A 26,358-nucleotide genomic window follows, 5' to 3' on the forward strand; every position below is an offset into this window, starting at 1 on the left:
AACCTTGTGTTTACAGGAAGACAGTGGGAGATAAGGTTACGTTCCTGGTTCTGTATGTAGATAACATTCTATTCATTGGGAATGACATAGGAATGTTAACTACGGTGAAAGTATGGCTTTCACAACAATTCTCCATGAAAGATCTTGGAGAAGCTTCCTACATCTTGGGACTTCGACTTTATAGAGATTGATCAAAGAGGATAATAGGATTATCCCAGGGTAAGACCCAAAGCACATGCAGTGTGGGTTTTCTTGAAACCCTAAATCAGACCAAATTTCAGTATTGCCCTGGACCTTGGAGACAGATGGGCAAAACTAGAATGTTACACCTGACCCCTAGACTCGATTATGGTACTGCACTAGGTGTCAGATAGGGCTCTCTTTGATATGCCCATCAGTAAGATCCTTAACCAGGTCAAAACATGGGTATGTTGGGGCAGTCCGAGAATTCACCTGAGTGGGTCATCATAGTGACAGGATTAGCTCATTTGTTAGACAAAGTGAATGATCGGGGAATGCACTCTCTCTGATGGAAACCTAAACTGCCGGCAGTTGATTTCAATTTGTTGAGATTTGTTTTGCAAAATATATTTATATAGAGATATACATATATATTATGGTTTCACAAAATATTTACAAAAGGTTTTAAATTCCCAGGATCCATGTGAGTAGGGAGTGCAACACTATACCTTGCAGTCGAGGGAGAGGTCCTCTCTTGTCGGGCAGCGTTTGATCATTGTGGGTTGAGATGTTAAGTGTAAGACCATTGAGGGTTATACCTGATGGGCTAATCTTGCATCTGCCCACAGTCCTTAGGCCTTAATAAGGTGGCTGGACCAATTGACCATTTAGTGTAAATGTTGGGCCCATTAAGAGCCCATACTGATGGACTCAGGGGTTCTCTGTGTTTTGCAGTGAATTTGGCCAGGCCTTGTAATAAAGGGTAGGCCGAACCCATGTGGTTGATGTGTAGATCAATGCTAGGGTCCCATGCCATACAAAGAGAGCCAAACTAGCCAACATTTAAAGGGTAAAGTGAACAGTGTGACTTAATGGGTGGTATTGGCGGAAGCGCGTCGTTAATCAGTCTAGAACACCAGTTTAAACATTTATAATTTTTTTGTTTCTCACAACAACTATAAACGTAGTAAATGGTGAGAAAGGGTCGTATCCACAGGGAAGCATGGGAAAAATAATTACGTACTTAGATCTGGGAGAAGAGAACACAAGTGGGAGTTGTCGAAATAAAAAATTAATTAATTAAAAAACGGAATTCATTAAAATCAAATTCGAACAGTACTGAGAATTACAAGTGCATAAAAATAAATAAATAACATAGACAACTAAATAAAAGAAACAAAATAAAAAATGTCTGAAAATCCGATCAGAGGTAGTTGTTTCCGGATCACTCCTTCCACCCTTGAACTTCTCGAGCTAGGCCGTGCGTCTTACCTAGCCGAATTTCAAATCTGCAGAAAAGAAGTAAAACACAAATTAAATCTAATAAAATAAATTTGTAGGAAGGAAAAATTAAACTAGAAATTAAAGAATAGAAAGTAATTCTAAAACTAAAGAAAATATTGTTGGGATTCAAATCCAGAGGTGGCAATAGTGGTGTCGGCGAACTACATGTAGGAACCCCTCCTCTTGCCCGGGCATCCTCCTCTTCCTCTACCCTTGAACTTCTCAAGATCAGCCTTCCTTTTTACCTGTGTGAATTGACCAACCCCTTCTCCAGGGCCCTTGGGTCCTTTTAATAGAGAATGGTGGATATAACTGGAATTAGAGAGAAAGGGGGGGGTGATAACTGGATTTTAGCAAAAATATGAGTGCCCTAGGGTTTAGAATGAAGGGTTATGATGGTTGTAGGGTGATCCTATGGCTGAGAAGAATAGGAGAAGACACCCAATATTATGTAAGGATGAGATTTAATGGCTAAAGGCTGAATGGTGAAGATTAGAAATTAGGTGGCTCCTAGGGTTAGAATGCTAAAAAGAGAGTGCCCTAGAATGGATGATCGAGATTAGAAGGGATGGAACGTGAGGATTTAGCAGTTCGGTGCGGCTAGGGTTTGTTAATAGTGAAAAGAATGGGTTAAAAGGCGCCCTAGGGTTTGCTAAGGCGTAGGGAGCATGCTAATACAGTAGGAGGAGCGCCAAACTGGGTTTAGTAGATGGAAGGCGCCCTCCTGCTTTCAGTTTTTCATAAAAACATCCATTTTCTCAGCTAGACTTCACACCAGCCTTCCAAAATCTGCATTTCAGCCATGAAAACTTTCCAGTTTTCCCCAGAATTTGCGCAGAGACCCTTAGAGACTACAACATTGCATTTAACTAGGAAAAGGGCACATCTTGACTATTCTAAGGCCGAAAATACCCCTGAATTGATGCCCTTAAGGCATCAAAATGCAGAGTTATCACACTCCTAACTTAAACATTGCTAGTCCCTTAGTAGTGCAGCCTTAAAATTACACTGATCATAGAGATCTTTCCCATCTCAAGATCCTCCCTGACAGAATTAGTCAAACATCTTGATTCCAGCAGTTTCAAACTCTGTAGAGATCGATATTGAGTTTTAGGGGTAAAACCATCTTGTTTTGAATATTACAGAAACTTGGCTTAAAAATCTTATTTACTCTTCCATTTGCAGACTGTCTTGATAAGTTGAGATTAATTTTTAAAATCAGACATGTATTCTTCTTATCATTTCTGACAATGGATTTCTACCCCTCAACTTGATTTGCACACTTTTTTTTTATTGCTACATTCCACCATTTGACGCGAATCTTGACACTTGCCTTAGGTGAAGAGACCCAGGTTACTATTACAATGGATTCGTTGACAAAGTGGCTTGTATCTAGGAAAGTATCACTTGAGATGCTCGTACCAGGACTCAAAATTCGGGTTGGTTTCTTTAGGAGCTGGGTTGGGCCCATTTACAATGGACATTAGGCGATGGCCACGAAGAATAGGTTATAGCAGTGACTTCCATAAAACATAGTTGGTACCGTCAAGTTTAATTGGTACCAGATTGGAAATATTGGAGATAACAACGGAGGACGAACTCATTGAGTTTGAAGTAGACTTTGAGGTTGTGCTTGAGTTTCCAAAATTTTGAGAGGCGCTTTCAATTTTATTTATAGTGTTTAGCATGATAGGATACAAAGATTGTAATGATAAGGACACATCAGTTTTTTTGTGTAATCTACAACTCTTCTGTACATTGGGCATGTAGAGATGTCAAGGCTTGGGAGAGTCAGCATGATTATCTGCATGAACTAGATAAGTGTCGCGAGTATGTACATCATGTAGGTCTCCGTTATCAGACTCTTCCTCCGAAATAGATAAGAGTCCTAAGATCTACAGTATGAAGCTCTAGGTGACCAATGAGGTCCATGCTATATCGAAATTCTAGTATTTCTTGAAGAAGCATAAGGCCATGTTTGGGAGTGCTTAAAAATAAGTGCTTATTTGGGCCATCAAGCACTTATTGGTATTTGGGAAATAAGCCTGAAATAAGTGCTTATTTTAAAAATAAGGACTTATTTTTTAAGCCCAAATTTCCAACTTTTTTTTTAAGTTCTTATTAAATAAGCACTTATTCATTTTTTTCTTTCAAAATTATCCCTAGTTGAATTTTATAAAAGTACTTTTATAAAAGAACTTTGATGAAAGAACTTTTACAAAAGCACTTTTAAGAAAGTACTTTTATGAAAGCACTTTTGTGAAATCACTTTTATGAAAATACTTTTACGAAAGCACTTTTATGAAAGTACTTTTATGAATACTTTTACAAGAGCACTTTTATGAAAGTAATTTTACGGAAGCACTTTTATGAAAGTACTTTTTACGAATGCACTTTAATAAAGGCACTTTACGAAAGAACTTTATAAAAGTACTTTCTTAAACATGCTTTCGTAAAATACTTTTATAAAAGTGCTTTCGTAAAAGTACTTTCAAGTGTTTTCATAAAAATGCTTTTACAAAAGTGCTTTCATAAAAGTAATTTAATAAAGGTGCTTTCAAAGGGTACATTTTGAAAAATTGAAAAAAAATGGACAAAATAGTCACACATGCTTATTTAAGTGCTTATTAGAGAAAAAGACTATCAAACGCCCAATATAAAATAAGTGCTTATTTTAAAAAATAAACACTTGAAAAAGTTGGGTACCAAATGCAAATAAGTGCTTATTCGAATAAGCACTTGTTTTTAAGCACTTATGCAACAAACACTTATTTTTAACTTAAGCACTCCCAAACATGGCCTAAGAAGGTCAAGAAGAGCAACGAGCTAGTTTTGGAAATGTATGAGGTTTTTGAAAATCAACGGGCAAGTATTGAAAATCAAGAATTATGGGATTTGGTTGCAGTATAAAAAACCAACAGGTTATCGACCGTTTGGGGCAATGCCATTATTAAGACTTAAGGTTGTGTTTGGTATGAGTACAAACCACGAACTGGTGCATATATGGCCACGGGTTTAGGTTTTCTATTGTTTGGTAATGCAGTAAATATATGTCCAAAATTAGGTTGCATTTGTTTTTAGTGTAAAGATTTTAAGATGTAAAAGTACATCGATTGAAAAGTGAATCGATTGGTTTAAAACCAGGGTGTAAAGTTTATCATGGTTCTCATTTACGTAAAAAACAAATGCAGCCTAAGAGAAATTTACAAACTCATCGGGATTCGCAATGAGAAACGGACCAAACTTTGCTTCTTGAAAATCGATACAACATTTGCTTCCATTTTTAGTTGAGGTAAACAGGGAACCACTTGCTCTCTTCTCCGGTGAAACTCAAGATCTTACACTCCAGCCCTAGCATAACAGATGGTGACTTCTGATCTCCTCTAGTCCTCACTTAATACGTCTTCCAGTCTTGCATTGAATCCATTCTTCTTGGACTGATTTTAGATTTATGTGTTCAGACAGATCGTGTTTCATCCATTGTTTTGATCTTGCATTGTTCTCAAATCTGTTGTTTTCAGCTCTGATTCTACCTTTTTTCAAGTCTGGAAGGTTAAACTTCTAATGTTTATTTAAAAATGGAGCCCTCCTTGGTTTTCCTGTAAAGATCATTCTTCGACAACTCCCTTTACATCTCATGAAGGAAGGATGCCTGTGAGGTGCAAGGCATTGAAATTTAGGAAATGGTGCATCTCTCTCAAATCAAAGTTGATGTGATTTGGTTCTCTGTCTTTGGTTGCCTCGAGATGGCCATATGTCCTCTTCTTTGGCTCCTATTCTGCCAATGATTTTTGGGACTCCAAGTCCTCTTTTTCTTCTTTGATTGGGATCAAAAACCTCGGAGGTTCATATAGTACTCCATGCCATTTCAACAGGTCAACAGGTCCCAACACTCCATCCTACAAAGGGTCAAGAAGTTGGACTACAATGTGCTACTCCTTGGAAAAGTTGGTAAAAGGATCCCCATTAATCCAGTGGAGTTCTATTTTCGGAATCTTCTAAAGGACATAAAAGAGTTGGGCTATTAGAGTAACGAAGGTGACGATGAATATCATGGTGAGTCCGATTCCAAGGTTATTTAGGCCATGTTTGGGAGTGCTTAAAAATAAGTGCTTATTTGGGTAGGGACCATACCACTAAGCACTTATTAGTGTTTGGAAAATAAGCCTGAAATAAGTGCTTATTTTAAAAATAAGGGCCTATTTTTTAAGCCCAAAATTTCAACTTTTTTTTAAGTGCTCATACAATAAACACTTGTTCAATTTTTTTCTCCAACAATTGTCCCTAGTGAATTTTTAGAATACCAATTATAACCCTTTTACAAAGACACTTTTGTAAAAGTAATTTTTATGAAAATTACTTTTACAAAAGTAATATATTTTACGAAAGTACTTTTGTATAAAAGTGCTTTTACATGAAAGCATTTTTATAAAAGTATTTTTATGAAAGCACTTCTGAAAATACTTTTTCGAAAGCACTTTTATGAAAATACTTTTACGAAAGCACTTTTATGAAAATACTTTTATGGAAATATTTTTATGAAAGCACTTTTTGAAAGCACTTTTATAAAAGTACTTTTATGAAAGCACTTTTACAAAAGGACTTTTATGAAAGTACTTTTTAAAAGCATTTTTATGAAAATACTTTTATAAAAGTACTTCTACGAAAACACTTTTACAAAAGTACTTTTATGAGAAAGTACTTTTATAAAATCACTTTTATGAAAGTACTTTTATAAAATCACTTTTATGAAAACACTTATAAAAGTACTTTTATGAAAGTACTTCTATAAAAACACTTTTACGAAAACACTTTTATAAAAGAATTTTTACGGAACTGATTTTTTAAAAGCACTTTTATAAAAGTATTTTACAGAAGTGCTTTTATCAAAGTACTTTTATGAAAGCACTTTTGTAAAAGTACTTCAATCAAAGTACTTTTATTCATTCACCTTGGATTGGAAATTTTGAAAATTTGAAAGAAAATGAAGGACAAAAGAGTCACAAGTGCTTATTGCCAAAAAAGACCACCAAACACCCAATAAATTAAGCGCTTATTTTTTAAAATAAGCACTTGAAAAAGTTGGGTGCCAAATGCAAATAAGTGCTTATTCAAATAAGCACGTGTTTTTAAGCACTTATTTTTAACATAAGCACTCCCAAACATGGCCTTAGACTGCTCACCTACAGTAGTAGTTGCTAGTCGTTTAGTCTTAGGCATTAGGTGATTTGCCTATAATTTGTTTGCTCTTATGTTTCTATAAATTAAAACAAATGCTAGCAATTAGTAATTATTGATAATTACTGTAATTTAATGTTGCTTTCTCATTTACTAATCGGTATTTATTGATAATTATCATAAAGTATCAATAATTATTTTTATTTCATTTTTTAAATTATAAAATAATTAAAATTAATTTAATAAAAGTATTGGTAGTTTAGTATAATTATTAAAAGTAATTTAATTTTGGAAAATTATTTATTTAATAAAAATGAATAAATTATTGAAAATTAATTTACCAATAATGAATTTAAGTAAACTTAGGGGTGCAACTTGGGCAGGCCCAACCTGATCCTGAACCAACCCAACCTATGATTTTACATGACTAGGCTTGGATTTTTGGTCATCAAAAACCTCAGGCTTCTGATTTTTTTTTTTTTTTCAGGTTGGGCTCAAGATTAGCCCTTAGGTAGCCCAAACCTAGCTTGACCTTATCCTAACCCATGCCAGCAAGCCCAACACAATTATATACATGTTTATATACATATATAGACACGTATTTGCATGCATATAGGTATAAGTGTATATCAACTTTTAGCATGGGTTGGATTGACATTGAATTACTTGAGCCCAACCCGAGTGAATCAAATATTAGTGCGGGTTGGGCTTAGGTTGGATAATTTGGGCTTGACCTCAGGCTCGGGCTTTAAGCCCAAATTTTAGGGTTGGGCCTAGGTTGAGCTAAAACCCAACCCATCCCACCTGACTTATTCCCCAAATTAAACTTGGTAATTAATTGTGTTAAATTTCATAAATAATTTTTATAAACTATTTTTTGTAAATTGGATAATTAATTTTGATAATTTTTGTAAATTAATTTACAAAAAATAAAACTTATAATTGATATTTTACCAAAAATAGTAAACTATTTTTTTTACCAAAAATGATAATTTCTTTTGGTAATTTTGGAATTGTAATATTAATTTTGATAATTAATTGTGGTAAATTACTCTTCATCCATTATTTTTTCATTATTAACTAATAGTCATTATTGAAATTTATTGGGGAATTACAATCATTATAACTAATAGTCATACATTTATTGAAATTGTTATATTTTTATAGTTATAAAATTTAACTATTATTTAATAATGACTAATTCCAATTTAACTATTTTCTAAAATTTTTGCAATGGGTAAATTACAAAGACCCCATATAATATTGTTTAATAGTAGTAGTCTCGCTTTACAATGCTTATACATCACATGGGGCCCGCTAATATTGAATATGCCATTAGATCATCACCAATCACCACCTACAAAGCTTGGGCCCGAGCCCGGCCCTCATAAAAAGTCTGAAGCCTAGGCCTGGGCCCAGAGCCCGACCTAACAAAATGATTGGTTTTTTCCCTTTTATTAAAGATTTCATTATGATTTCTTTTATGTTTTAGAGCACGCGTTCACCAATCACCACCTACAAAGCAATTGTTTCACATTCTTAAATCGTAAAATATGCTCAAATGAATATAATCCATTTTAATTCCAACAAAGAAACTGTGTCATATTCCACTTTAATTCCATTTTTTCTTACAATCAACAACCTTTAAGGTTGTTTAATATGTTCCCTGTTGTTTGGTTGTTTCTATACAACTAGGGCAAACATGAAAATAAAACACTTGAGACAAGGAAAACAAGGCAAACCTGAAAATAAAACACATGAGACAAATTTATATAGCTTCATCTTCCTACAAATAGCATAACACACTAAATTTAAACCCATATAACTTCATGTTCCTCCAAAATCATAAAAAAAAAAAAAAACTGAATAAGACAAACGAAATCCACAAAACATATTCTCCATCCATTCTTGAATTCACCAACAAGATGGAATATTCTAACTCTCAAGTTCCATGCCATCCTAAAAAAGAAAATAAAAGACCAATTCATTGCCCATATCATACAAAACAGGTTTTAGCCATCTCCATCCATTCTTGAATTCACCAACAGTATTGAATATTCCAACTTCCAAGTTCCAAGCCATCCTAAAAAAGAAAATAAGAGACAATTCATTGCCCATATCACATATGTAATTTGTTATCATGTCAAATGACAAACAAATAACCCAAAGATATGTTATTATAATACCTAAAATATATTATCAAGTTTAGCATCTTCATTATCATCATCACTATTATTTGATCATTCATCATCTTCTAACAAATTTGAAGATCCTGAAGGAGCCCCTAGCAAGCTTGATCCCCTGCATATAATTGAAAAAACTAATAGAATTAATTCAATGAAGTGTGGAATCATATATTTTAATAAATATTAGATAAAAAAATAACCTAATACAAAGCCTTGAGCATGGAGCCAATTTTCAAGAAAACCTAAAACTTTAACTGTCTTAGATTTAAGTGAACTTTTCCAAGAATTGATCACCTTCTTTCCAATGCTAAATGCAGATTCAGATGCAATTATGGAAATAGGAATAGCCAAAATATCTTGAGCCATTAATGCCAACTCGGGATACCTAAGTGAACCCTTACTCCAATACTCCAAAACATCAACATCTGCCTTGATATCAAGGTTTTGTTCCTCCAAGTAAAGGTCCAATTGAGTTTTTTCATTTTGAGACTTTCTTTTTGAACTAAAAAATTTCTTATAATCCTTAAATCTATCACCATCATCATTTCTCTCGCTCATGTCAGTTTGACTAGAAGATCCAATAAAGGAGGTCGAGGAAAAATTTTCTTTATATTCACCGAACAAATCTTGAAGAGTTCTAATTATAACATTAACATGCTCCTTGGCATTATCACCATAAAGTTTATTAAAACAATACTCCACTAATCTAATCTTGCAACGAGGATCCAACATAGCAATACAAGACAAAATCATACTATATTTAGCTCAATATTAATCAAATTTCTCCTTCATATTTCTAATCATGTCAGTCATAAAATTATGAGATTCCTTAATCATTGCCATTAAATTCCTATGAATCATCTACACTCCCTTGAAATAAATGTTTGAAATAGGGTACTTAGTGGCAGAAAACATGCAAGTAACATCATAAAAATCTTTAAGAATTTTTTAAGCTTATCCACTTTTCCCCATTCTTCTTTTGAAAACATAAACATTTTGAAAGTATTATCCCTTAGCCCCCAATGTTGTAAGATTTGCTTATAATAGATGGCATGTTCAAGCATCAAATAAGTTGAATTCCATCTTATAATCATGTCTAACCTCAATATTTTAATTGTGTTTAAGTGAAAATTTTTTTCAACAAGTTCATAAAAATTATGCTTTTGAGCAATTGATTTCTTAATATTTTTTACACTATCACGAATCTTAGTAACATCATCAACAATGTTCAAACCAGTTTTCACAATAAGATTCAAAATATGGCTACAATAACAACATTTGAAAAAAAAAATCACCACTACACACCAAAGATTTATGTATTGATGATCTCAATTTCAAAGAGTTAGCCATCACATCAATATAACTAGCATTATCTAATGTGATGCTAAAAATTTTCTAATTAATACTCCATTAACTTAAGCACATGACTACCTCATCTACTAAAGATAATCCATCAAAAGGAGGTGCCAAAGCTTTAAAGTGAATAATTTTTTTTTGTAACTTCCAATTATTGTCAATCCAATGAGCAGTTAAAAAAATTTGACCAAGTGTATTAGACAAATCAATTTTCACACCTCTCTCTCTTTCACATAGCTAGACATGATATCTCTTTTAGTAGTATGCCTACTTACATTTTTAAATTCAGGATTTATAGATTGAAAAAAAGAATCTAAAAGCAGGTTTTTCAACAGTAGTAAAAGGTTGTTTTCCGTATACAAGAAAAGCTGATAATGCCCTATGGGACTTGTTTTTAAAAGAAGTATTCCCATCAGTGTTTGATTGAGTAGTTACTTTGTACTGTCTAATATCCTGAATTGTACATCTAGGGCACGCTGTAAAAGACGCTTTAAGTGAGTAGTTTCCTTGATTTACCTTGTAAGATATTTTTGCTATGCTTACATCGTGCCTTCTCCAAATTAATATTTTCCATTTCTTCCCACACCTTAGATGTCAATCTTTTCTTACTAGAAGTCTGATCATACTCTTGATAATCATCATCTATTATATCTACTCCTGCAACCACACTTTTACTTGACGTTGATATGCCAATTATTAAATATGAAATAACCTGCATAATACATTCCAATTTTATCAATAAGACAAGCATATATTAAATAAAAAATTAAAAGAAAAATAGAGTCAAATAACCCTTATTATTCATTTTTATTTGTTCTTACATCATAACGTCTATACATAAAAAATATACCTCAATCAAGACCATCCCAAATTTGTCATCCTTAGCCCAACCAAAATTTTCTATGTATTCAACCCTAGCCATGCATCGTATGCATTTGCTTGGTACTAAGAAATAGATGGGGGGCAACATATCTATGAGAATTTCTAATATTATGCAAACAAAGGAACTAGACATGCCAAGCGTAAGAAAAGCAAAGAAATTTAATGCATGCCAAACAAAAAATAATTAAACTATAAATTAAATTAGTGCAATAACTAAACTAAAAATTGACCTAGGAAGAAGACGCAAGATAGACTACAAAATCTTATATGTAAATCAAACAGAAAATTAAAGAAAATGTGCAAGAGATTAAACACAGAAATTAAGCAAGAAATGCGGGACAACTCAACATACCTACGAATGTAACAAGGATTCTCAAGCCAAATGAATGGATTCAAAATTGAAAATAAAACTAAAAAGAAATATTAACTAAATAAGTAGCACTATGGAAGGGATATAACTAAACAAAATTAAGAAAATTAAACAACAGGTACCATGCAACATGCGATAAGTTTCAATGCTATTTACCTATACACTGGAGTAAAAAAACAAAACCATGATGTTGAGAGTGGACTAGACTACACGAGGATGATGTTGAAATTAAAATGAAGTAATGAAGTAATGAATCTCTATTACTGATAACTAATAGAACAAAAACTAATAGAACTAAAACTTGATTTAAATCTGTTCGAACAAACTAATGAATCTCTATTACAAACTAAGAGAACAAAGACTAATAGAACTAAAAATTGATTCAAATTTGTACGGACTTTCTTATATATCAAAACAGAGAGAGAGAAAGAGAGGAAGATAACAAGAGAGAGAGAGAGAGAGAGAGATGAAGATAATGAGAAAGAGAGAGGACATGGTCACCTCTAGAGAGAAAGAGGACCTAGTTCGTTGGTGGTGGTGGTACCTGTGTTCACCTCTGAGAATGGGAACTAAGAAATTAGATCGATGAAAAGAGGGAAACTGGGAATGGGTTAGTCAGGTTAGGGATGTAGGGTTTAGAAATTATAAAATGTCAGGCTGGGCTTTTTTGACAAATCCCAAGCCCGGCTTGAAAAATAATCGACCTGGGCTTTTAGGCCCAAGGTCGAGCCCACAAGCTACAAATCATGTTCAAGCTCGTCTAGGGGCCAGGCCGTCGGGCTACCCGGCCCATGAACAGGTCTAATCTATATGTGTGTATGTGCACATTGCACGCTAGAGATTTGTTACGTAAACAAGGCAGAGGACATAACACATTATTCGATAACAGGAAAGGTCTAGACTTGAATTATATGGAGCCATTGAGGATTAATGTTGTCGAAAGCATAAACTTGATTGAGGGATAAATTGGGATTAAATTCTGAAGACTGTCTTCAAAGCTCAGACCATTGTTATGTTATGGATTATTGGATCCATTCCATTCCCACCGTTATAAGGTCATATGATAAGGTTCAAGTATTGATACACGCCAATACGTCCAAGGCAGTATTTGTTTTTTTTTTTTTTTTTGAAAGGTTAATCCATCCCCCAACCTAGGTGGAGGTGGGATTTGATCCTGTTGGGTTTATGGGGTTTCATCAAGGGTATTTTTGAAAAATCTTATAAATGTAACTTTGTGTTATGTCTTGAAATCTCAACCATTGGAGATAACTAAGATCCAAGGGCTGGTATCTATTAGGTTTTCCCTTTTTGTTGTTTTCTTTTTTTACTTTTGAGAAAAAAAGGTATGAAGAAGACTAAAGGGAAGCAGACAAGAACGTAAGAAAAAAAAAGGCTATAGAAGGAAAGCCATTATTAGAAGCTCCTATAGTGGATTTTTTGTGTTCGGGTGATGGTTGAGATGGCCAAGGATGCCACATGGCAACCTCCATGGCCGCCCCCTTCTCAGGCCATGTCGACGCCATGTTTAATGGAAGAGCACGACTAAGGAGTGTCCTGCACAGACAAGGAAGCGAATTCCACCGAGGAAGAGGAAACCTTTTGAAGACCTCGACGAACACCCTCATCTTGACAACCCTGGAAGCCCTATCCACCTAGGACATGGATGCTCAACTATAAATAGGTATTCCCCGCTTGAGGTAAGGGACTTTTGGGAACTACCATTTGGATACCACTTTGCATTATCTTTTTTGCTTGGACCAACGCTATTTCAACATGCTTGTCCTGGCCACATCCTTTTCTATCTTATTGACTTTAGAGTTGGAGTACCTACCCGAGGAACAACTCCTCGGGCCTTTGACCTTTCTCATGGTTGTAGATCTCGGTGCACGGCTTCGTCCTTCCACCTCACCCTTGTCCAGTTGGTAGGACTATCTAATTTTGTCCTAGGTTTGGGACACCTTATATCAAACAGCATCAGAATAGCACCGTCTATGGGAAATAAATAAAAAGTCATTTCCCAAACCCCTCTCCGTGTACTAAAAGTAACCATGCCTAAGAACACATCCAACCTCTCTGGAGCCCGTTCCTTATCTCGGGGATCCTGCTCACTCCGTAGCAACCCGCCTTGGGTAATCGGCACATGCCCCCCAAGTTACTCGCCCTGCCACGCAGGCGCCTACTATAGCCAATCCTCGCATTAAGGACCCCAAAAGGTGCCATGCAAATAGGCACAAAGCCCAATCCGACCATGAATGACCGCAACCATCTAGAAGATCTGACTCCCTAGCCCAGCCTCACGTGCACAATGTTCGCAATAGATCCCGTCACTCTATCGCTCAAGTACTAGTGAAAGAACGGCTCGGCCAACATCTTTAGTAGTTGTTGATCTTGATAGTCGAATCTAGATCGGTCCGAGTGACCCACGATCCCAAAGGGGGAAAAGTGCATAAAAATGGTCCAAGCCACAGAGATGCCAAAATCATAGAGCTAAGTGAGCTGTTGGCCGAACTAGAACATAGCCAAGCAGATGGAAGTACAACTCCTCCGATGGCCCGACACTCAAAGCAATACCACAACCAATCTGTAAAAGAACTCATCTTTGTCCAGGAGATCGTTGATGAGCTTCCCCTAGCCGGTTGGCAACCCCTTCAATTTGAGAAGTATGATGGAGCCTTGGACCCCAACGATTACAATGAGGGGGTTCAAGGCGATATTGATGCTGCACGGCTCCTCCGAGGGTCTCATGTGCAAAGCCTTCACGGCAACCATCCACGGAGTCACCAGGACCTGGTATGCCTCCCTTCCGCCATGACCCATTTCCTCTTGGGAGCAGTCGGAGACATAGTTCTTGGCGTAGTTCACCGCCGTCCAAGGGCACTAGAAGACCTCGACCAGCCTTATGCAAGTGCGTCAAAGCAAAGGAGAGACCCTGAGGGAATACATGGCAAGGTTCAACACCGAGGCCCTTCAAGTTTGAGCTCTAAACTAGTCATTGGTCATAACTGCCATCATGAGCAGGCTGTGCTGCTCAATATTCAACTTCTATTTGCAAAAGAATCCTATGCCCAACCTAACCACGTTCATGAAACATGTATAGAAGTATATGAAGACCAAGGAAGCCCAGGCACTACGAAGGAGTGAAGATGACCAACATGATCGAAAGTGTAAAGACCATGATGAGCATAGATAGGATAGAGACAGCAAGAGACAAGACCGCTGACCTGACTGCAAATCAAGGACCCTGCCACCGACGTACAGGAACTTTACTCCCTTGAATGTTCCATGGGCCAATATATTGATGTAGATCTGCGACCGCAACTTCATCAAGTGGCCCGAAAAGATGAAAGCCCTGGAAAAAAGAGGAATCAAGACATGTATTGCAATTTCCACCAAGACCACAACCACAACACTGAAAGTTGCTACGACCTTCGCCACCACCTAGAAGACCTCGTCTGATGTGGATACCTCCATGGATTCATCGATATCAAAGAGCATAAACCTAGAGAAGAGCTACACCGCACTGACAAGCCCCCATCTTGAGCTCCCCCGCTCTGGGTCATTGTTGTCATCTCGGGCGGGACAACCCTAAAAGTGGGAAACTTGGCGCAAAAGACCTACTCCTAGGAGTTGGAGTGCTAGGACTAATATGAATTGACGATGGTCGACATTGAGCACTAACAGCGATCGAGCTATACAAACTCAATAAATAAAGAATTTTATTCAAGCACAAATGACCAAATGCCCGCACACAATCCGACCAAACTCTATGCTGACCAATGGTGGCAATGCGGTCAAAGACTCGACTGAGGCCCGACAACCATTACACAAAAGACCCGGCCGACCACAGATGATCGAGGCCAGAAGAAGCCCCCGACACCACGGGAATGACATCCCCACCACATAATGGAAAGAAGACGACCATTGAACTCTATGCACCTTCCCGATTCGCAGTCAGAGCAGAGCTAATCGGGGGCCACAACTAGCCCAGTCAAAGAGTGAAAAGCTTTCGAAAACCAGATGCCACCGAGCTCCCCAACAACGTTGAGAGCTTGGAAACACCCCGGCCAACATAAGATCGAGGCTACTAAGCCAAATACATCGGCCGACAAGAATCAGAGCCAAAGACCTAGGCCGATGTAAGATTGAGGCCACAAAGCTAACAACCTCGATCAACGAGAATTAGGCCGAAGACCTCGGCCAGTATAAGACTGAAGCAACGAAGCTAAAGACCTCGGTAAGCCCAAGACCTCGACCAATATGAGACCAAGGCCACAAAATTGAAGACCCCGACCATCTAGTGTCAACCCCAAGATCTTGGCCATGAAGTCAAAGACTTTGACCATTTAGCATCAAGCCCAATACCTTGGCCAACATGAGACCAAGGCCACGAAGTTGAAGACCCCGACCATCTACCGTCAAGCCCAAGACCTTGGCCAACATGATATCGAGGCCATGGAGCCAAAGACCCCAACCACAACGTCAAGTCCAAAACCTTGACTAGCACAAGAGCAAATATAGAAGCACAGCCTATGGACCCAACCAACCAACCTAATTCCAAAGCGGAGCAACTTAGAAGAAGAAATAACACCAAATGTGATCGACAAAAATACTAAAGTTCCATTACTCAAGAAGCTGATACAATGATTATAAGCTTGACATACCGAGATGTGTACAAAAAAAAAGAAGGAAAGAGCATTAATGCAAGCCAACTGCTATCTCTAGCATTCACCTCCTTGGGGGTGGCAGCGCTGTCATTGGGGCAGATTACTCAGGTGCGGGTGCCTTGGCATCAAAGGGACCATACTGCTCCATGGTTGTGGTGATTTCAAGGTGCTCATGCATGACCCTCCTCTGGCAGCGAGCAAAGTCGGTCTTCCATGAGTCCGTAGCAAAATTGTTGAGGGCAATCTAGAACTCCTTGGACTCCTTATACATGGCAGCCGCCTCCTCCTTGATGCATAGCAGTTTCGCCTCTACCTCTTCGGTTGTCTTTTGTGCCTTGTCATGGTCCCCGTTGATCTCACAGCTCTTCAAGCATTGCAACTCTTCGTCCTTGGCTGATGTCGCTTGCTTCAGATTAGCCATCTCTATCTATAGACGGGAGAACTTGCCCTCTCGAACCTCGACCATCTAACGGAGGGCACGCATCTAGTCAACCAATGTCGTCACCCCACAAACAACCTATAAAAGGAAAGCACAAGTCAATGAGCACGGAAAATCACACTGAAGAGCATAAAAGGCAATGCAAAGAGCCTTATCACGACAGACTCCCTAATGGCTATGCTCTCCAGCACCCTACTTGTGCAGTCGCTAGTCTCTCTATGGATGTCGGGTAGTAGAATGCCCCTAGCCAGCTACTCGAGCACACCCTCAATTTTCAGAGTGTCCTCTTCCCGAATACTTCATCCCGACCTATACCCCTCAGGCATCGGCTCTGCTAGACCTGGAGATGGGACCTCAAGACTTCTCCGCAGTGCGGACCATGGTGGAGACCCATTATAGCTGATGTCCACCACATCTCCTTCAACCGCCCTCAGTCTCTTGTGTGGCTGAGGGTTTGCGACCTTAGGGCGATGCTGCTATTGAGTTGTCGCCCTCCTCTGTGCGGTAGCCTACATGCGCCTTGTTCTCTCCTCCTCGTTCACAATCGCCATATCTGCCAGAGAAAACCAAGTCAATCAAAGCCAAAGAAATGAAACAAGAAGACATACACTTACAAAAGCAAGGACAGATCAGTTGGGGGCTCCATCAGCCCAACACGGATCAACATGGAGAATGACGTGTACTCCTGCATGTCTACCCTCTCTATCCACTTGATGGCAAGTAACTCGTCCCTAGACAGCTCAGCATCGGTTGGTGCCTTCACCTTGGCCCTTACGATTGATAACTCGGAGGGAACGACCAACCCCCCAAGTAGTGCACAAAGAATAACACCTCCTTCCAGTGTTTCATCGAGGAGGGGGCTTCGACGAGCACCTTATTGTGTTGCCGAGATGAGAAGTAATAATATCCCTGCTGGTGCTTCTTCAAGTGTAGGGAGTATGTGAACATCAGCAAAATGATGTCCATGTTGTGAACCGAGCAATGGCAAAGGAGGCTAGCCATTGTTATCGGCCCGGATATCAAGAAGTGCTCTTAGATGCAAAGCTCCCCCAGCCGAGCTAAGGTAGCCCTCTCACCGATGTCGGGGCACCTCAGCTCGTACTCCTCAGGAATGCAGTAAAGGGTCCTAATTCGAGCTAGGTCTCCTAGTGTCAACCTACAAGGCGAAGACGCAAAGTGGCTGTCGAACTGCGTTGGAGCGTCGAACCCCTCTTCTGACAGAATCTCCACTTTGGCCTCGTTGGTCTCCTCGACCTTGGCCTCCTCCATCGTAGCACCCTCACCTTTAGGCTCGTTAACCTCAACCTCATGGGCATTGTTCTCATGGACCTCGAGCGCGGTGTCTTTAGGGTGAAACCCCAGATCAGATTCACTATCAGACACACTACTAGTTGAAGAGGGAGAACAAGAAGACAAAGATGAAGATGAAGACATCTTATTGTAGAACTACACTACGGAACACCTGAAACACCATTTGAGGACTCACTTATCGAGCTCCAATGATTGCTCACTCAAAATGGCAAAGTAAAATGGCTCGCCGCCTCCCCTTTTATAGGAGGACTAACGGTCCAGATCAGCTCAAATCAAGGGTGTTGATTTGATGCCTTGCTTCACACGCACATGACCTCGGGAAGGCGAAATGACACATCTACCGACCCGCAATGGAAACAACACAAGCGTTGAACCAACCGGTCCACCTAGCGAACCAGTCTTACACTGAGCCAGTCAACTCAAAGAAACTAAAGTTCCTTAGCTGAGGACCACAGAACTCTTCCACACCCAGCCACAGCCGAGCATTACACTCCTCGACTTCAGAACTGGGGGAGTGGTGTTTGAGTAATGGTTGGCCAAGGAGGCCACGTGGCAACCTCCACGACCACCCCCTCTCAGGCCATATCGATGCCACACATAGTGGAAGAGCATGACTAAGGAGTGTCTTGCACGGACAGGGAAGCGAACTCTGTTGGGGAAGAGGAAACCTCCCAAAGACCTGACAGACGCCCTCATCTCGACAACCTCAGAAGCCCTATCCACTTAGGACACGGACGCTCAACTATAAACAGGTACTCCCTGCTCGAGGTAAGGGACTTTTGGGGAACTACTCTTTGAATACCTCTTTGCATTATCTTTTTGGCTTGGACCAGTGCTACTTTGACCATCTCGTCTTGGCCACATCCTTCTCTATCTTATTGACTTGAGTGTCGAAGTACCTACCTGGGAAAGAACTCCTCAGGCCTCTGACCTTTCTTCTGGTTGCAGATCTTGGTGCACAATTTCGTCCTTCCACCTTGGCCTCGTCCAGTTGGCAAGACTATCTGATTGTGTCTTCGGTTTGGGACACCTCAGTTCGGATAGCATCATCTTGCTCTTTAACGTCCATGGACGTAGGCCGAAGTGCTGAACCACATAAACCTAGTGTGCTCTCTCCATCCCTTTTCCATTTTTCTTTATGAGTTCTGTGTGTTAAATTTCAGCTCTTGTGTGCTTATTATGCTTGAATGCATTGTTCTATTAGCATTGTTTTATACATTCAGAATTGGTATCATAGCTATTGGTTCCCTTTATTGCTTTCTATTGCTATGGAATGTCTTGGTGTATGTATTGCTGAATCACGAAGGGGAGTTGGTGGCTCTATGAATTGGTGAGTTATGTAGTTGGTGGTTTTGGGTTCATTGTTGAGAAGGTGGAGCAGTTTTTCTATAGGCTTCAAGCACTTCTAGTAACTCTAAATCCATAAAATTTACTTCCCAGACATTACGTTACTCTTTTAACACTCCAGGTGTTTGTTAAATTTCTGGGTTGTTTTAAAAGGAAGTGTTTAGGGCTGTTTTACTAAATCTGAGCATACATATTAAGAGAACATACCATGAGCTCGAAGGGAATCTCTTCTACTATTCGGTATGAAGTAGAAAGATTTGATGGAAAGGGAAATTTCAGCTTGTGGCAAACAAGAGCGGAGGATTTCCTTGTATGACAAGATATTCTAGTAGCTTTGGATGGAAACAAGAATAAGCTAGAAGACATGAAAACAAGAGTGGAAGATTTCCTTGTAGGACAAGATATTCTAGTAGCTTTGGATGGAAATGAGAATAAGCCAGAAGACATGATAGATGCAACTTGGAAAATAATTGACAAGAAAGCAGTTGGATCAATCCAAAACTATTTGGCATGTGAAGTTATCTATCATGTATCGGGCTTGAAGATAGTAGCAAAAATTTGGAAAAAGTTGGAATCCTTATACATGTCGAAGTCGATGACAAACATGTTATTTTTAAAGAAATAATTTTGTGGACTTTGCATGGAGGAGGAAGAAAACTTACTTGACCATATAAATGAGTTTAATAAAATTCTTTCCTAGCTCTTGAGTGTAAAAGTTAAGGTTGATGATACCGACAAAGCCATTATACTTTTGGCTTCACTTCCAAAGTCCTACGATAAACTTATCACCACTTTGATATATGGGAAAGACAAGCTCAAGTATGATGATATTACAATAACACTATCAAAAAATGAGTTGAGAAAAAAACATATTGAGGATTCTCATGGGGAAGGACTAGTGGTTATCACCACTTTGATATATGGGAAAGACAAGCTCAAGTATGATGATATTACAATAACACTATCAAAAAATGAGTTGAGAAAAAAACATATTGAGGATTCTCATGGGAAAGGACTAGTGGTGAGAGAAAAGGAGAAAGGATGGGGAAGGTTTAAAGAAAGAAAAAGGGAAGGAAGGAAGGGCAAGAGAAAAATCCAAGGCTAAAGAGTTCAAGTGTTTTTATTGTCATAAGGAGGGGCATATGAAGAAGGACTATAAACAAAGAAAGAGGGACAATGAAGAAAAAGGAAGTAAACATAAAATAGAGTAAGTGATGCAACAAAACAAGACGAAGAGGTACTTGTGGTTTCTGATAAGGAAAGAGAATTTGCATAAACTTGGTTACTTGACTCTGGATTGGTTTGACAATTATGAACCACGTGTTGGTGGTGTTGCTCTCATGGGAAATTATGCATCTTGCAAAACTGTGGGGATTAGTACCATTAAAATAAAAATGTTTGATGGACGTGCAAGGACAATTAATGGTGTTAGACATGTCCTGACATTGAAGAAAAATCTTATCTCCTTAGCTACACTTGAAGCAAATGGTTGTTCATTTATGGGGACAGATGGTGCTCTTACAGGTAAGAGAGGATCCATGACTGTAATGAAAGGAAGAAGAGAAGGCAATTTCTACATTTTGGAAGGGAGTACAATGACAGGTGGAGTTGCAATCAGATGCAGATGATATAGATTTGTGGCATATGAGACTAGGCCATATGAGTGAGAAAGGCTTGTTAGAACTCCATAAGATGAAGGTAGTAAGTGGAGTAAAGACTTGTAAACTAAAATTCTACAAGTATTGTGTGTATGGAAAGCAACATAGAATGTCTTTTAAAACAAGACAACATACATGCAAGGAAGTCAAAGGTATTTGCTAAATTTAAAGAATGAAAGGCTGAGGTGGAATTATAAATAGGAAAAAGGGTGAAATGCTTAAGAAATGATAATGGGATGGAATACAAGGATGGGGAGTTCCTAAAATTCTATAAAAGCCATGGAATTAGAAGGCATTTTTTAACTCCAAAAACACCCCAACAAAATGGAGTGGCAGAGAGAATGAATAGAATATTGACAAAGAGAGCTAGGTGCATGAGGTTTCATGTTGGATTACCTAAAGCATTTTGGGCAGAAGCTATAAATACAACTTTCTATCTAGTGAACAAATCACCAAATTTAGCATTTGAAAGCAAAATTCCTAAAGAGGTATGGACTAGAAGGCTAGTTGACTATACCATGTTGAGAGTTTTTGGATGTCCTACATATGTTCATGTACATGAAGGGGAAAGATCCAAGTTTGATGCTAAATCTAAACCTTGTATATTCATTAAGCATATGATAAGGGAATTAAGGGGTACAAGTTATAGGATCCAACAACCCAACATGTGATATATAGTAGAGATGTGGTCTTTGATGAGTGGTCCATAGTAAAAACAATAAGCAAGGAAGATGAAAAGCTATTTGTAGAACAGGTACATAAGCCTACCTCTAATGATGAAAGCAATAGTTCACCATATTCGTCACTAGCGGGATCATTGGACCTAGAGGAAAGTCAAGATGAGCAGGTGGAGTAAGAAAAGACTAACTACCAATTGGTCAGGGATAGAGAAAGAAGGTCTATCAAACAACCTGTGAAATATGTATTTGAAGACATGGTGGCATTTGCTCTAGTATGTGCTAATGGTGACCCTTATGATTATAAGGATGCACTCAACCAAGATGACATAGATAAGTGGCTAACTGCAATGCAAGAAGAAATGGAGTCACTTAACAGAAATTATACTTGGGACTTGGTTGAACCACCTAAGAATAAAAAGGTGATAGGCTGCAAGTAGGTATTCTGCAAGAAGGAAGGAACAAATAATGAAGAGGTGAAGTACAAAGCTAGATTAATAGCAAAGGGGTGTAGTTAGAAGGAGGGTATGGATTATAATGATATTTTCTCTCCAGTTCTGAAACACTCCTCCGTTCACATTGTGTTATCCATGGTAGCTAAACTTAACTTAGAGATTGAACAACTTAATGTTAAGATAACCTTCCTTCATGGTGAGTTGGAGAAAGACATCTATATGGAGCAACCAGAAGACTCTGAAGTGATTGGAAAGGAGGGTCTAGCTTGTGAATTAAAAAGATCGCTTTATGGTTTAAAGCAATCACCTGGACGGTGGTACAAGTGCTTTGATGCTTTTATGGTTAATTCAGGTTACAAGCGAAGTTCTTCTGACTATTATGTTTACTACAAAATTCTAGAAGATGGTTCACATACTATTTTATTGTTATATGTTGATGATAATCACCTATATATGTTGATGATATGGTAAAAACATGGAGAATGTCTTGGAATTGAAGACCAAGCTTGGTGTTAAATTTGATTTGAAGGATCTTGGAAGGGCTAAGAAGATCCTTGGGATAGAAATTATCAAAGACATAAATAAATGCAAGCTATGGGCTTCTCAAAGGAAGTATATTCTAAAGATTTTGGAAAGGTTTGAGATGTCAAATGCTAAATTAGTTCAAACACTGCTTGTACAACATTTCAAATTGTCAGCAGATTTGTCACCAAGAACTGATGAAGATAGAGAGCATATGTCACACATGCCATATAGTAGTGTTGTTGGGAGCTTTATGTATGCAATGGTATGCACTAGGCCTTATATTGCTTACACAGTTAGTTTTGTGAGTAGGTATATGGAAAATCCAGGGAAACAACTCTAGCATGCAGTAGAATGGATTTTTTGATATCTAAGAGGTACTATTGATGTGGGTTTATTGTTTGACAGAGGGTCTTATAGAAATCATTTGGTTGGTTTTGTTGATGTTGATTATGTTGGGGACTTAGAAGGCAATCCTACAGCCTATTGTTGTCTTGTCCACTATTGACGTTGAGTATATGGCAGCAGTGGAGGGTGCTAAAGAGGCTATTTGGTTAACAAGTTTTGTTAACGAATTGTTTTTGCAACAAGACAAATCAATCTTATTGTGTGATAGTCAAAGTGCAATTCACCTAGTAAAGAATCAAGTGCACCATGGAAGAACAAAGCATATATATGTGAAATTTCATTGGATTTGAAAGATAGTTTCCAATGACAAAGTACACTTGGATAAGGTGAACACACATGAAAATATAGATGATATTCTTATCGAGCCTGTTACTACAAACAAGTTTAGGCATTGGGTGGTTTGTCTTGGATATGAGATAAGAGGAGATGCTCCTATGGAGCAAGAGTGACACCTCATGGATTATGAGGTGTGAGTTCATTGGTGATCTGTGTGAGTGAGTTACTTGACATGAAGGACTCTTTATTTCGATTACAAGCCAAGGTGGAGAGTGTTGGGTTTATGGGGTTTCATCAAGGATATTTTTGAGAAATCTTATAAATGTAACTTGTGTTATGTCTTGTAATCTCAGCCATTGGAGATAACTAAGATCCAAGGGCTTGTATCTATTAGGTTTTCCCTTTTTGTTGTTTCTTTTTACTTCTGAGAAAAAAAAAGGTATGAAGAAGACTCGAGGGAAGCAGGCAAGAACGTAAGAGAAAAAGAAGGGTTGTAGGAGAGCCATTGTAACTCTATTAGAAGCTTCTATAGTGGATTTCTTACTCTTTAAAGTCCGTGGACATAGACTAAAGTGCTAAACCACGTAAACCTAGTGTTCTCTCTCCATTTCTCTTCCATTTTTCTTTATGAGTTCGGTGTGTTAAACTTCAGCTCTTGTATGTTTGTTATGCTTGAATGCACTAGTCCTTTAGCATTGTTTGAAACATTCACAGATCCCAAGTCTTTGTTATGACCAGCATGATACTTTAGCAATCAGCTGGTTGGCACCTTGCACCCAAGGGAATATCAACACTTTGAACTTTGTGCACATATATATTTTTCTCTTTCTAGAATGTGCGAAAGGGGTCGGTTTAACAGCTATTTTGTTTAACATTAAAAAAATAACTTGTGGAAAAAGCTTGAAAAAGGCATATTGGCCACCCAAGGATTCGCTCAATACGGGAGGAATTTTTTAAACTATCCCTAAGGTTTAGGAAATTGACTAACTCTACCCCTACTATTTCAGTATTGTCTTAAAGTACCCCTACTGTTTATGACAATTGTCTAAAACTGCCCTTACCGTTAACTTTCCGTCACACTTAATCACATATGACATCACGTGACCATTTTTTTCAAAAATTCCAAAAATACCTTTTGAAATCTTTCTCTCCTTCTCACTCTCCCTCACTTCCTTCACACACGTGGACTAAAAACGAGGCCATTGACGTCGTTGCAACCTTAGGCTGTGGTTCTTATCTCTCATCTCTAGTTCTGGTTTTCACTTGGTCTCTCTCTCACTCTCTCTCTCACCGGGCATGGAAGTCCACGACTGGCCCACCCAAACATATCTCGCACTTGATAAATTAGGTTTTTGACTTTCTCCGGTTTCCTTGATCATTGTTACAATTCTTAGCTGCGGTGATCTACCCGACATCCCCTTACTTGGCCACTCTCTCTCATTTCCTTCTCTCCCTTTCAGTTTCTCTCAATTGATCCCTCCAATTCTATCCATCTCTTTAATTTCCCTCTCATCTTAAACTCCCAAGCACCCACAAAGCCTTGTTCATCGTCGTCCCTAATGTGTGGTCTTCATTTAACCTATGAAGATAACTAGGAATCATAATCATTCATTGATTTCAGGTAGACTGCCTGAAATCGTCGTCCTTGTTCATCGATTTCATTATGGGACTCTCAAATCACCTATCATTCTTCAACCCAAAACCCTAATATGAACAACTTCGAAGCATATAAACATTAAACCAAATCAAGAAATGATCTGGAAAGCCTAACACTAATGATAGAGCAAGATATTGAAGAAATTGGAGTAGAAAGATTTCGTACTCTTTCAGGTGAACCAAGGGGACGCCAGAAAGTATAACGGGAATCTGATGAAGTTGATTTCACAGAAAATATAGTTGTGCCTTGCCTGAATATTCTTTCGGTTCCAGTTTTACATTAGGTCCCTCCATTGCATCTTCCCCATTACACAAAATCTGAAACAAGGTAGCGAAAAAATCCGATTTTGCAAAGCTCCAAAACCCTTCAGCACCTTAAACTTTCTTAGTTTAGATTCAAATCTCAAAACATCTTCCTCAGAACTACTTGAGACTGCTAGATCTGCTACCAGAAATTTCAGCAAATTTTTCCTGAAACTCGTCCTCTAAAACATCAACCGAAAACCTTAAAAGCCAAACTTTTGAATAGTACATGAAATCCAAGCCCATCGATCATGTAAGTTGTTTTCTTTCATTCCTTTAGATGAGTTTAAGGAAGCATCACCGGTAGTCTTTAATCAACCAGTTCTTTTATTTATTTATTTTTCAGTCATGATTTTGTGTTTTCATCAGTTGGTTTTTGATCCATCACGATCTCTCAAGCTCAGCTTCGGAGTCGCAGCAGAGCTGGTGACAGTGGCTCAACTCCAGCACCGGAATCTTGTCCAGCTCAGGGGGTCAACTTCAGCACCGGAATCTTGTCCGGCTCAGGGGAGTACATGGCAGAGAAAGGGGAGCGGTTTGAGAATACTTTTGCAGTAGAGGTGGTGGCGGTGGCTCAACTCCAGCACCGGAATCTTGTTTGAATCAAGGGATCAACTCCAGATAAGGGCATGGTTGCCATGAATTTGGACGGGTTCCTCCCTCACCTCTTTCCCCATCCCCATTTGTGGCTTGGATTCCACCGCCTGCTCTGCCATTATAGAAGCTAGAGACAAAATGAAGATCTGAAAGATGCAATTTCTTCAATATCTTGCTCTGTCATCGGCGTTAGGCTTTCAAAAATGAATTTTTGCACATCTCCGTTAAATCTTAAGATGACGACAATTATCAGACACAATAAGAGTATTTTAAGACAATACTAAAAGAGTAGGGGTAGAATTAATCAATTTCCAAAAATTTGCCCTACTTTAAATCGGTCATATCTCATTTATGCCTCGTCATCTCGTGTTCCCTCTACGGCACAAATCGGGAGAGGATTATGATAATGGCCGATCGAGTTCTCAGCCTCATCCTTTGTCTTTCTTACCAACTAGGCAACTACTAATGACAGTTCGCAATTCTTACTACAAGTTGTTGTTTGGAATGTTCCCCATCCGAAGAGATAGCTGACCAATCAAACGCTCTGGACTCTGAATTGGGCACCTTTTTTTGGCATATCGTTCTATAATATGGTGTTGTTAACAGTGA

At 38.4% G+C, this 26,358-nt stretch overlaps 1 long non-coding RNA gene across 1 annotated transcript; it reads right to left on the minus strand.

Moving 5' to 3' along the window:
- Positions 1-8,217: 8,217 nt before the first annotated feature.
- On the minus strand, positions 8,218-25,993 carry LOC148803342 (uncharacterized). The gene is made up of 4 exons (XR_016081238.1): positions 25,016-25,993; positions 10,701-10,896; positions 8,829-8,943; positions 8,218-8,725 (listed from the first exon to the last, which is right to left on the minus strand). It is a non-coding gene; the product is annotated as an uncharacterized LOC148803342 (long non-coding RNA).
- Positions 25,994-26,358: the final 365 nt, after the last annotated feature.

This window comes from Nelumbo nucifera, chromosome 1, assembly GCF_055504915.1.
Source record: "Nelumbo nucifera cultivar China Antique chromosome 1, China Antique-T2T, whole genome shotgun sequence".
Taxonomy (NCBI): Eukaryota; Viridiplantae; Streptophyta; class Magnoliopsida; order Proteales; family Nelumbonaceae; genus Nelumbo; species Nelumbo nucifera.